Source organism: Diachasmimorpha longicaudata, unplaced genomic scaffold (genome assembly GCF_034640455.1).
Source record: "Diachasmimorpha longicaudata isolate KC_UGA_2023 unplaced genomic scaffold, iyDiaLong2 ctg00000101.1, whole genome shotgun sequence".
Classification (NCBI taxonomy): Eukaryota; Metazoa; Arthropoda; class Insecta; order Hymenoptera; family Braconidae; genus Diachasmimorpha; species Diachasmimorpha longicaudata.
Window position 1 is genome coordinate 21,344 of NW_026973921.1, and position 11,157 is coordinate 32,500.

Consider the following 11,157-nt stretch of genomic DNA (forward strand, 5'->3'; position numbering starts at 1 on the left):
GAACGATCAAGTATACTATTCTTTGGATTCTAAGATTTTTTTCAAGTGATTATTTTCAAAGTTGGGAAAAATGAAAAATTATTCTAAGTCCCCATTCGTAGTTCTTTTTGATTCGTATTGCTTCGGCGCAAAGTAGGTAGGGACACTTATGGATTTCTCAATTTTTGGATAGGGACAGCCGGATAGCCGTCATTCAGCATAAAAGCTATTGTTATATGCATAGTTTGATGTGAGGAATGGGAATTGATTGAAATTTTCACCCGCCAATTGCCGGCTGGCCTGATTTTAAGGTTTGAGAATCTTGACAACGATTTTGCATACCGACAAAAATAGCATCAAGCAAAAATATCACTTATTTTTCCAATTTTCGACTTGTAGAACGATCAAGTATACTATTCTTTGGATTCTAAGATTTTTTTAAGTGATTATTTTCAAAGTTGGGAAAAATGAAAAATTATTCTAAGTCCTCATTCGTAGTTCTTTTTGATTCGTATTGCTTCGGCGCAAAGTAGGTAGGGACACTTATGGATTTCTCAATTTTTGGATAGGGACAGCCGGATAGCCGTCATTCAGCATAAAAGCTATTGTTATATGCATAGTTTGATGTGAGGAATGGGAATTGATTGAAATTTTCACCCGCCAATTGCCGGCTGGCCTGATTTTAAGGTTTGAGAATCTTGACAACGATTTTGCATACCGACAAAAATAGCATCAAGCAAAAATATCACTTTTTTTTCCAATTTTCGACTTGTAGAACGATCAAGTATACTATTCTTTGGATTCTAAGATTTTTTTCAAGTGATTATTTTCAAAGTTGGGAAAAATGAAAAATTATTCTAAGTCCCCATTCGTAGTTCTTTTTGATTCGTATTGCTTCGGCGCAAAGTAGGTAGGGACACTTATGGATTTCTCAATTTTTGGATAGGGACAGCCGGATAGCCGTCATTCAGCATAAAAGCTATTGTTATATGCATAGTTTGATGTGAGGAATGGGAATTGATTGAAATTTTCACCCGCCAATTGCCGGCTGGCCTGATTTTAAGGTTTGAGAATCTTGACAACGATTTTGCATACCGACAAAAATAGCATCAAGCAAAAATATCACTTATTTTTCCAATTTTCGACTTGTAGAACGATCAAGTATACTATTCTTTGGATTCTAAGATTTTTTTCAAGTGATTATTTTCAAAGTTGGGAAAAATGAAAAATTATTCTAAGTCCCCATTCGTAGTTCTTTTTGATTCGTATTGCTTCGGCGCAAAGTAGGTAGGGACACTTATGGATTTCTCAATTTTTGGATAGGGACAGCCGGATAGCCGTCATTCAGCATAAAAGCTATTGTTATATGCATAGTTTGATGTGAGGAATGGGAATTGATTGAAATTTTCACCCGCCAATTGCCGGCTGGCCTGATTTTAAGGTTTGAGAATCTTGACAACGATTTTGCATACCGACAAAAATAGCATCAAGCAAAAATATCACTTATTTTTCCAATTTTCGACTTGTAGAACGATCAAGTATACTATTCTTTGGATTCTAAGATTTTTTTCAAGTGATTATTTTCAAAGTTGGGAAAAATGAAAAATTATTCTAAGTCCCCATTCGTAGTTCTTTTTGATTCGTATTGCTTCGGCGCAAAGTAGGTAGGGACACTTATGGATTTCTCAATTTTTGGATAGGGACAGCCGGATAGCCGTCATTCAGCATAAAAGCTATTGTTATATGCATAGTTTGATGTGAGGAATGGGAATTGATTGAAATTTTCACCCGCCAATTGCCGGCTGGCCTGATTTTAAGGTTTGAGAATCTTGACAACGATTTTGCATACCGACAAAAATAGCATCAAGCAAAAATATCACTTATTTTTCCAATTTTCGACTTGTAGAACGATCAAGTATACTATTCTTTGGATTCTAAGATTTTTTTCAAGTGATTATTTTCAAAGTTGGGAAAAATGAAAAATTATTCTAAGTCCCCATTCGTAGTTCTTTTTGATTCGTATTGCTTCGGCGCAAAGTAGGTAGGGACACTTATGGCTTTCTCAATTTTTGGATAGGGACAGCCGGATAGCCGTCATTCAGCATAAAAGCTATTGTTATATGCATAGTTTGATGTGAGGAATGGGAATTGATTGAAATTTTCACCCGCCAATTGCCGGCTGGCCTGATTTTAAGGTTTGAGAATCTTGACAACGATTTTGCATACCGACAAAAATAGCATCAAGCAAAAATATCACTTATTTTTCCAATTTTCGACTTGTAGAACGATCAAGTATACTATTCTTTGGATTCTAAGATTTTTTTCAAGTGATTATTTTCAAAGTTGGGAAAAATGAAAAATTATTCTAAGTCCCCATTCGTAGTTCTTTTTGATTCGTATTGCTTCGGCGCAAAGTAGGTAGGGACACTTATGGCTTTCTCAATTTTTGGATAGGGACAGCCGGATAGCCGTCATTCAGCATAAAAGCTATTGTTATATGCATAGTTTGATGTGAGGAATGGGAATTGATTGAAATTTTCACCCGCCAATTGCCGGCTGCCCTGATTTTAAGGTTTGAGAATCTTGACAACGATTTTGCATACCGACAAAAATAGCATCAAGCAAAAATATCACTTATTTTTCCAATTTTCGACTTGTAGAACGATCAAGTATACTATTCTTTGGATTCTAAGATTTTTTTCAAGTGATTATTTTCAAAGTTGGGAAAAATGAAAAATTATTCTAAGTCCCCATTCGTAGTTCTTTTTGATTCGTATTGCTTCGGCGCAAAGTAGGTAGGGACACTTATGGCTTTCTCAATTTTTGGATAGGGACAGCCGGATAGCCGTCATTCAGCATAAAAGCTATTGTTATATGCATAGTTTGATGTGAGGAATGGGAATTGATTGAAATTTTCACCCGCCAATTGCCGGCTGGCCTGATTTTAAGGTTTGAGAATCTTGACAACGATTTTGCATACCGACAAAAATAGCATCAAGCAAAAATATCACTTATTTTTCCAATTTTCGACTTGTAGAACGATCAAGTATACTATTCTTTGGATTCTAAGATTTTTTTCAAGTGATTATTTTCAAAGTTGGGAAAAATGAAAAATTATTCTAAGTCCCCATTCGTAGTTCTTTTTGATTCGTATTGCTTCGGCGCAAAGTAGGTAGGGACACTTATGGATTTCTCAATTTTTGGATAGGGACACTCAATGCGGTAGTATGAAAACAACCTTGCCAGGTTATGGTTTTCGGAAACCTCGCATGGCCTATTAATCTACTCTACTTACATAATAACAAACACTTAGGCCATTACCCACTGCCAAGGGGGGGGTTGGAAAAATCCATACTGTCGGCCGGTTCAGATGGCCGAAGGACACTTTGCAACCATGACGGCGCCAGGTCACAAGTGACTGACGCAGGCATGGCTCCCGCGGGGAACCTCGGGGCGGTGGTCCTTGGTGTCAGCCTGACACCCAGAATGTGAAAAGTGGATAAGGGTATTTGGGATTAAAAGAAATAGAATAGAAGAGGAAGAGGAAGAAAAGAGAAGAGAAGAGGTGAATCTAATTCTCATTCATATCTCCAACCGGGACAGGGTTACCCGGAGAAGGTTACCGGGTTCCTGTCCCACGACTCTCGTCTCCGACAACGAGAGCTGGTTGGTCCCATTCATTCGTTCACTCATCGTCGCCGCGATTTCTAATTTCCGCGTACGCTTCCACGCATTTCAACCACATACATTCCCTGCAAAAATCCGCGAACACGGCGAATGACTCCCTGGACGACACTAGCGCTTGTGCCGCCTGGGGCCATGGGCGATTCCCGATTATTCCCGCGATGCACTCCCGCTGTGGTGCATATATCGGACAGTCCATGATGAGGTGCTGGACTGTGTCTTCAGCCTGATCGCACTCGCAGTTGCGTGACTGGGCAAGGCCCCGGTCGTGAAGATAGGACCGGAATTGCCCATGCCCTGTCAGGACCTGCGAGACCCAGTGGTCGCATTCGACCCACTTTGCGTCCAGGCGCGCCGCAGTATCGGGGAAGAACGCAAAGGCGTTCCTCCCGGTTGAAGCCCGCTCGAATCTACTCCGCCAGAGATTTCGGATCTCTGTTTTTATTTCCTCAACGGCCTCGATCGGGCGGCCGTTGTTACCAACGCGCGGATTCGCGGGGTCTATATCTACGTCTCCTATTCTGACCGGAATGCCTTTCTTGGCTTGGTAGCGCGCTGCTCTTTCCCTCAATAATAGGTCCACAGGAAGGACTCCCGCCGCTGCGCAGAGTGCTTCGTGTGAGGCCGTCCTATACGCGCCAGTCACCGTCAGCAGCGCGCTCCTCTGCGCGGTACGGAGTTTCCTCCAGTCGTACAGTGTGCACCGGTCCATCCACCCGTGGGCTGCATACGACGCGACAGCCTGAAAAACGCCCTGAAATACTACCTTAACCGATCGGTATCGGAGTCCCCAATGCTTGTGCATTAGGGCCGATAGCCGAGTGAAGAGGACCCTAGCCTTTTCTTGAATATGTTCGGTATGGGTCCGGACCCGCATATTCCTATTAAAGTGTACCCCGAGGTACCTCACGCTATCCTTGAATTTAATTTTCTCCCCGGCGAGCCTAATCTCGGGTGGGCGGATGTCCAACACTGGTTTCACGCGTCGGCGTGTCCTTCGCGCCCGATCCCACCTGTACTGCATCAGCGGCGCTCTCTTCTGCGAGTTGCATGACAGGACAATTGCCTCTGTCTTGCTCCGCGACAGTTCGAGCTTTGCTGATGCGCACCACGACGCGATGTGTTCGGCGACGGCTCGGCCTATCCTCTCTATTTCCTTACGCGAGTCGGCCGATACGACCGCGATAAGGTCGTCCGCGTAGGCGACTTCGATTTCGCCGAAATTCTGCTCGATGCTCTTGAGGAGGGCATCGAACATGAGATTCCAGCAAGCGGGGCCGAGGACTGATCCTTGCGGACAGCCCCGGGTGGCCGGCTTGGAAACCTCTTGGTCGCTCCAGGCGATCTTGACAGTCCGATTGTCGAAGTAGCTCCGGAGCACTTCAAAGACATTCTTCGGGCAGTCTCGATCCGCCAAAGACTGGAGGACTAGGGGCCACCACACGTTGTCAAAGGCACCTGAGATATCGAACAGGAGTCCAATGACGTACCTCTTGTCGTTACCGCGTTCGACTAATTCACGCAACTCTACTATCGCGTCTTCCGTGGATCGTCCAGGCAGAAAGCCATATTGACGTCCTGATATTTTGTCCTCAGTAAGGACTTTCGCCGTAAGGATCCCGTGCAGGACCTTTTCGAAAAATTTCCCGACAACCGACAAGAGGCAAATGGGACGGTAGGATTTGGGGTCGGACACATCCTTGTGAACTCCTTTGAGGAGAGCACGAAGTGTGCCGACTTTCCAAACGGTGGGGAAAACGCCGTGCTTAAGGCAGGCGTTGAAGAGTCGCGTGAAGATGTGAGGCATCCTCATGACCGCGACTTTCAGTACCCTAACTTCAACTAAATCGCATCCTGGGGCTTTGTCATTCTTAAGGGTCTTGACGAGACCCTTAAGTTGGTCGTCGGTCAAGTCTCGTGCGTCCTCTGTTTCAACCCTTAGGTTCTTCACGCGTTCGCGGATGTCGGTCTGTTCCGGTGTGTCTGCGTTGGGGTCGTCGTCGGGTACGTGTGTGTCCAACAGGACCTCAGCAGTCTCACGCATTGTAAGTGTCGTGCCATTCGCGGTTCTAAGTGTGCTGAGGACCGTGCCTACGCGCAATTTATCAGCCGCGTATTTGTAGTGAAAGCCCCAGGGATTCGCGTTGCTTTCCGTCGTGATATATCCGCGCCAGCTATTTTCCTTAGATGTCCTAAGTAGCCTGGTATACGCTCGCAGGACTACACGATACCTACTCTGTTTAATTTTTCGCGCGTCAGGGTTAGTCTCCCTTCGGTAGTCGTTTCGGAGACGACTGACCAGTTTGCGTTTGCTGGTCAGCTCCTCGGTCCACCACGGATTCGCGCGACGGTAATGTCTGCGGCGCGGCATCGACTCTTGGCATGCTTTGGTGAGTACGTCGTCCAGTACTTCTGCCATTCTCTCAACATCCGCTGTAGAATCCAGCGGATGGTCCACGAGTTTCTCACGGGCCTCCTCATCGAGGGTCGCCTCGAACTTTTCCCAGTCGGCCCGACGAACGTTGAACCGCATGGTAGAGCCCTCGCCGACTCCCGAGTTATTGACGCGCTGTGAGGAACTCCGGATCGCTAAACGAAAAAAACCGACGTGTGGTCACCGGTGGACCACTCGTCCTCCAACCTCCATGCACGTATGAATTTATACATGCCAGGAGTGGCCAGTGTGACGTCGATGAACGACGTACCTGCGGCACTCCTGAAGGTTGGGCCCTGCCTAGCATCATTCGCGACGCGGAGACCGAAAGACTCGATGAGCTCACCGAGGAGGACACCTCGGTCAGTGGTCCTGGGGCTCCAAAGGGAGTGTTGGGCGTTCGAATCGGCCGCCACCAGAACGCGGCGACCCCTGAGACAGCTGAGAACCTTTTCAAGCTGCCTCAGGTGGATTTCTATGTCGTCCGAGTATTGAAAATAACTGGAGACGACGAAGAAGGATCCACCGGGGACGCGGGCTTCAGCACAAACGCAATGTGCATTACTTAATTGGGACACGTAAGCAATCTCCACGATGGAGTTGCACGCAACGACGGCTGCCCACGGTCGCTCCGTTGAGCTCGCGGCAATACGCATTCCGACTCCTAGGCCGCGGATAGCCCAGGTGTTCGCCTCACGAATGGCATACGGCTCCTGGAGCAACAATATGTCCAGACGCTCTTTGCGAATTAACTGGAAGACCTCCCCGGTTACTGCAATTGAGCGGGACATGTTCAATTGCAGTATTCTAACGTCGCGTTGCGCGCCCGGTCCCTCGATCGCGGGGCTACGGGGAGGATCACCTATTGGAACGGGGGGTACCGGTGAGCCTCCGGTCGCGACGCGATGACTATCGATCCTACTTAAACTAACGTGGCACTCACGAACCCTACCTAATAATTGAGTGGACTCTCCGGTCGAAGTTCTTGAAGATTCAGGCGTTGGCTGGCTCGGCTGCGCAGTCAACTCCTCTTCCTCTGCGACGTCCTCGTGAACAGCACGAAGGCTGGAACCTTTCCCTCGTCGGGAGGGCAGTACCCCGGCGCACGGCGGGCGACTACGAACCCTTGAGGGCACCACCCTCCTTGGGTCCCTCGATGTAGCCGCTGGAGATGATGTTCTGGCATGCTGGGAGGCGATGCGCAGACTTCGCCGCACGACGGACGCATTATTGTGCCCCCCCGGAGATCCGATTGGGGGCAGTTTTGCCTCCGGAATAGATTTCCAATAACGCTCTGCCATGGTTGAAGCTTGACGGGACGGTCGCCGGCCGTGCCAAAAGGCAAGAGCTGAAAAGCTGAAAAGTAATAAAAAAATAATGAATAAGAGGGTTAAGGATTAGATGGGGCGGTTCCCCGCGGCACCAAGCTGGGTAGCTCGGGACCCTGGGCGCCGTCCCTGGGAGGGGGCCCTCCGGTTCCCGCCGAGCTGGGGAGCTCCGATCGGGGCCTGGTGGAGGCGCTGAAGGAGTGCTCCGCCTCGACTCCCCTCGAAAGAGGAGCAGAGAGGGAGCAGACCCACAGAAAGGGGGAACCCACCCATCCCACCCGACGACCCACCCCGCGAACCGTCCCTTTCCCGCGGGATACCCACCCCCTCCCTCTGAGACCCTGCCACACGTATGGCGTTGCGTTTTCGCCGGCCTCCACCGTTGCGGGAGGTTGCGACTACTAACGCGTGGCTGGAGCTGCTTGCGAGAACCGCAGCGTCCATGCCCTTTGCACTGCGAAAAAGCCAGTCCCCCCGAACCCCTACCCGCGCGTGGAATTACCCGTCCACCAACCGATTCCGCCCTCCACCACGTGGAACCACCCCTCCACCAGCCGATTTGGCCCTCCCTCGCGTCTCCCGAAGTCCGGACCACCCCACCGTGACCCAATCCGCGACCCTCCCCCTCCGAACCCCCCAGTAGATAGGTCTTACGCCCCTCCACCAGCCGATTTCGCCCTCCACCACCTGGACCCACCCCTCCACCACGTGGAACCACCCCTCCCTCGCGACTCCCCCCCCACCGAAACCCCCCTTGGCTACAGGGGTTCAACCTGCACCCACAACCCCCCCTTGGTATAATTATTGAGACCCTCCAAAAGGGGGATTCCAATCCTTACACCAAGTTCGACTCAGGGTCCGCGGGGTCTTCACACCCCGTGTGTAAGGGCGGTTCTACCCGCCATTACACCCCCTGCGGGAAGTAGGTAGAGGCAGCGAGAATCGTCGTTAATCCATTCATGCGCGTCACTAATTAGATGACGAGGTATTTGGCTATTTTTTTTTCTTTTTTTCTTAAGGCAAGAGGGGAAATGCTTTTACGCACATCCTCAAATTGCTTCGGGCCGTGTGGGACTCTCACAAAGAATGAATACCCCCTAAAACCCCTCCTTCCGTATTATGCCTGTTCAAAGGGCAGGTAGCACCCATTCCAAGCTGGTGGTCGCTTATCCGATTCCTCTTTGCTGGATTCCGACTCTCTGGTGGTATTTTCCGGTCGTCCGGTTAAACATCCTGAAGCAGCTGAGTCCTCCCACTAGTACACGAGTTGAGATGACCTTTAACTCTCGTTTTCCAATGACCTGCAACGACGTCAATTCTTCCGCACTTGAATGGCTCCACAGACCGCGATATGAGAGGGTGATTGATGAGAACTTCACCTCACTCGCTCCGTATCTCTCATGCACTTCGTTTTCCAGGCTTCGATAATATGCCTTCTTCTTCTCGTGGGCTTCTCTCAAGTCTGTGTGCTCGCTCACAACTTGAGCGTCCAAGACGACTGCCCTTCGATCCTTAACTGCAATCAAATCTGGTTTCCGCAGACCCTCGTGAGTCTGGAATGGGGGCTCTTCCTGCACGTTATCATATTGCTCTGCAAGCGCTCTTTTAACGTAGGCTACGATGGCGTTGTGCCTCTTTACTCGAGTGCCATGCGACCTGTGGCACACTTGCAGGACGTGGTTAATCGTCTCCACAGCTTGACAGCCAGCTCTGCACTGCCGGTTCTTGACTTGTCCTCGCGCTGTTCTCGATCTAGTTGGCATTGCATTGACCCTCAGCTTGATCATATTAACGAAGTCTCTCCCACTGAGAAACTTCGTTCCCTCGGTTATCCACTGATGTTGTTGTGGCACCTTTCTCGAGTCATTCAATGCTCTACCATCATAGACGAGTGGAGGAGCATTGTCCATCTCTGCTCAAGCTTCTTCACACTGTCCATATCTTCACGCCCCTCCTGGAGCCTTCTCTTGGCTTTCCCAATCTCCTGATCTAAATATCGAGATATCTCGCCCTGCTTGGCGTACTTCAGGAGTCTCATCCTCCTTTGGAGGGGCATAAGCCATCTCATAGATGGTATTGAAAGACCTCCATCTTTGGCATGAGCGTGAAAATATGCATTTGCGGTATCGTGTGTTAACCCAGTCCATTTGCGCACTGCCTGACGCACTGTTGCGTCTATCTTCTTTAGGGTGCTTAGCGTTACATTACCAAGCGCTAACAGGTGGTAGAGGCTTGGTAACACAACGACACTTAGCGTAAACAGCCTCTGCTGCGGTTTTAATGGCGCTTTTGTAAGCTTTTCCAGGGACAGCCTTAGTTTGTCAATGCTGCGTCCTGCTGCCCTTCCCTCGGGTGTGAATGGTACTCCGAGGTATCTCCACTCATTAGATCTCTTGAGTGCTGGCAGATCCCTTCCCAGGCAAGTAAATTGGACTTTCCCGTCAAGCGCTGTCTTTTTGACGTGCGGGACGCTCTTGATTGCGACGGTAAAAGATTTCCCCACGTTGACTGCTAGCCCGCATTGGCTTAGATACGTTGTGGTTATATTCATGCTTGTCTGGAGCCCTAGCGGGGTAGATGCCATCAGCACCAGATCGTCCGCAAAAGCAAAGGCGTTAATGCTTTGTCCCCATACGTTAACTCCAATTTCCGGTGGCAACTTTTTCAGGAGCCCACCCATAATCATATTGAAAATTATAGGGGAGAGCGGATCACCCTACTTGACTCCGCATGTTGGTTTAATTGGGTCAGATATCCAATTATCGCAAGCAAGCCTTGTTGCGCTTCTTTCATATACATCCACAACGTACTCCACCATGGACTTCGGTGCTCCATAGGCTATGAGCGTACTTCGAATAGCGTTATGAGACACTGAGTCGAACGCCTTGGCAACGTCCACAGATGCTATATATAGTGGTTTGAACTGTTGCTTGTGGTACCGAAGAATCATATCCAGATCGAATGTGTTCTGCGCACATCCATCGATAGGTAGAAAGGCTTTCTGCCTTGAATCGAGGCGTATGCACTTCGCAAGTCTATTGACTAAGATCTTGTGAAACGTCCTAGTTATGACAGATGAGACTGTAATCGGTCGAAACTCGCCGGGCTCAGCTGCGCCCTCTTTCTTGGGTATCAACGTTGTCTTGGACTCCAATAGGTGTTTTGGGAGTCTACCGCAAAGTAGGAAGAGATTGAATAGTCTTTGCAGTATTCCCTGCGGCATCGTTCTCAACTGCCGAGCTGATACACCATCTGGTCCCGGAGAAGTTCTAAGCTCCGGATAGGCTTTTCTTATCTCGACGAGTTCGATCGGTTGCATTAGTTCTTGAAGTTCCACTTCTGGCCATTGTGGATCAGACATTTCCTCATTGTTGTTATCTGCCATAACTGATTGCCAAAAAGGCACCATCACTTCCTTACTGGGTGCGTTTAGAGTATTTTGGCCATTTAGAATAGCTCGTATGCAGTTGCATGGATTACGCTTCCATGCTCTCTGTGTGCGAGCATAATTAACCCTTCTGGCACGCCGCCTAGACATAGCCTGATGTTTTTCCGGCTGATTACCCTTTTTGGGTTTCAGGACGTGAGGCGGAAAGATGGTCAGAAGGTAGCTCTCAATGCTACGCAGCAGATCAGGATTCGGTAACGATAATGCCTGACTGCAGATATAATTAAGTTCATTGCCATTGAACGATTCGTCCTGGCTCTCGATTTTGGCTAGATATTCACTTA